This window comes from Spinacia oleracea, chromosome 5, assembly GCF_020520425.1.
Source record: "Spinacia oleracea cultivar Varoflay chromosome 5, BTI_SOV_V1, whole genome shotgun sequence".
NCBI classification, from domain to species: Eukaryota; Viridiplantae; Streptophyta; class Magnoliopsida; order Caryophyllales; family Amaranthaceae; genus Spinacia; species Spinacia oleracea.
In genome coordinates, this window is record NC_079491.1 from 57,747,349 (window position 1) to 57,749,745 (window position 2,397).

The following is a 2,397-nucleotide window of genomic DNA, read 5'->3' on the forward strand; positions in this document are numbered from 1 at the left end:
GAAGAAACATTTATCAGATTTTGGTTCGAGCTTGTCCGAAATTAATCGCTTGACATATGCTTCGCAACCCCAAATCTTTAGAAAAGACAACTTTGGAAGTTTCCTAGTCCATAATTCGTATGGAGTCTTTTCAACAGCTTTTGATGGAGCACGATTCAGTGTGAGTGTTGCTGTTTGCAACGCATGTCCCAAAATTGTAAAGGAAGTTCGGCTTGACCCATCATTGACCTGACCATATCGAGTAAGGTCCTGTTTCTCCGTTCCGACACTCCATTCCATTGAGGTGTCCCCGGAGCAGTCAATTCAGAAAGAATACCGCACTCTTTTAGATGGTCATCAAACTCGTGGCTAAGATATTCACCTCCTCGATCCGATCTTAGAGCTTTGATTTTCTTTCCATGTTGATTCTCTACTTCATTTTGAAATTCTTGGAATTTCTCAAACGATTCAGACTTGTGTTTCATTAAGTAAATATAGCCATATCTACTGAAATCGTCTGTAAACATTATGAATTAAATAGCTGAAATCACCTCTATCTTTCGTACTCATAGGCCCACATACGTCCGTATGTATTAGCCCTAGTAGTTCGCTTGCTCTTTCTCCCACCTTTGAGAAAGGTTTCTTTGTCATTTTGCCAAATAAACAAGATTCACATTGATCAATATTCTCTAAGTCGAATGATTCTAGAGTTCCCTTCCGTTGAAGTATTTCCATGCGCTTTGTGTTTATATGGCCTAATCGACAATGCCACAGAAATGTGAGATCTGAATCACCAGTTTTAGCCTTTTTAGTATTTATATTATAAATGTGTTTGCTCGTATCTAGCACATATAGACCATTTTCTTGTTGTGCTGAACCATAAAACAATCCATTCAAAGCAAAACAACAACTATTGTCTTTAAATTGAAAACTAAAACCTTTAGAATCCAAACTTGAAACGAAAATAATGTTTCTGGTGATACTAGGAACATAGTAACAGTTTTCTAGTTCCAAAACAAAACCACTAGGCAAAGAAATAAAATAAGATCCTACGGCTAATGCAGCAATCCGTGCTCCATTTCCCACGCGTAGATCCATCTCGCCTTTATCAAGCTTTCTACTTCTCCTTAGTCCCTGCGAATTGGAACATAAGTGTGAGCCACAACCAATGTTATTAGAATCGCGATCCGGATCGTAGGATCGCACGATCCTCGATCCGGATTTTTCAAAACGATTCGGATCGTGGCTAGGATCGAAATAGTAGTGGGATCGGAGTGGGATCGCATGGGATTGGGTGGGATCAGATGGGATCGATAGGATCCCGATCCCATGACCGATTCCAACGATCCTTGTTTAAACTTCAACCAGCTTTCAAAGTGAAAACTAATATGAATAAAAACTCAAATTAAACTAATATTTGATCAAATTAATATCTTACCTTGCTTAATAATGCTAATTAGACCAAATTTCCTCAATTAATTACATGAAATCGCTTCAAATGAGACAGTAAATCAAAATCCCCAATTTTAGTACAAACCCCAATTTCTGAGTGAGAGAAAATTGAAAGTTACGGGTCACATTATTTGTGACAGAGATTGCCGAAGAGCTTTCCCCGGTCTCTGTCTTCTGTAACACCATCTCTGGTTGTGGTCGGCTTCCATTTTACCATATCTGTTCTTGATATGTCCGTGGTTGTGGTGTTTCATAGTGTTGCTTCATAGCAACAGACAACAACAATACGTATGCCATCTTTATTTGTATTTCTTTTAAAGGGGGATTTTTCCATATGATGCAAAACCTCTTAAAGTAGGAAAGTTTCAGAGGAAAAGACATAGAATAGTGATAGAATAGTGATAAGAATGAATGAGTGAGATGAGAAATAAAGTAGCAAAAAAGCGTAAGTGGGAAAGAGACAGGGAGAGGACCCTTCTTCTTTTGTTTTTAAATAAAAGTAATAAGCTTTATCTGAATTAGAAACTGCAAAAGTCAATTAGAGGCTTAGAGCTATAATGCCTATAAAGCTAAACACAATAGCACACTTCTCGAGATCAACTAAGTTAACAAAAAAAGTAGCAGTAGAACTTCGTAATTTTTGTTTTAGAAGAAAATACGGAGTAGCATAGCATGCATAAACTATAGTAGTACAATAAAAATACAGAGTAGCTTAGCGTGCACAAAGCATAGTAGTACACTAAGGTAAGACCTTTTCCCTTTATTTTATATATTTATTTACTTATTTATTTTGCATTTTTACACTAAATTCACCTAACCAATATAAAATTGTTAAGATTATTATAAAACAAAATTTTGCAAAGAATAATAGATACACTAAGTACTTCATAACATATGAAGTAAAGGTCGTTTAGTTACTCCTAACTAAACTTCATATACTTGCAAAAATGATATTTTTAAGCATTT

The 2,397-nt window shown here is 36.0% G+C and overlaps 1 long non-coding RNA gene across 1 annotated transcript; it reads right to left on the reverse strand.

The window, feature by feature from the left end:
* Window positions 1–852: 852 nt before the first annotated feature.
* Window positions 853–2,115, reverse strand: LOC130460815 (uncharacterized). Its single transcript, XR_008920920.1, has 2 exons — window positions 1,418–2,115; window positions 853–1,113 (listed from the first exon to the last, which is right to left on the reverse strand). It is a non-coding gene; the product is annotated as an uncharacterized lncRNA (long non-coding RNA).
* Window positions 2,116–2,397: the final 282 nt, after the last annotated feature.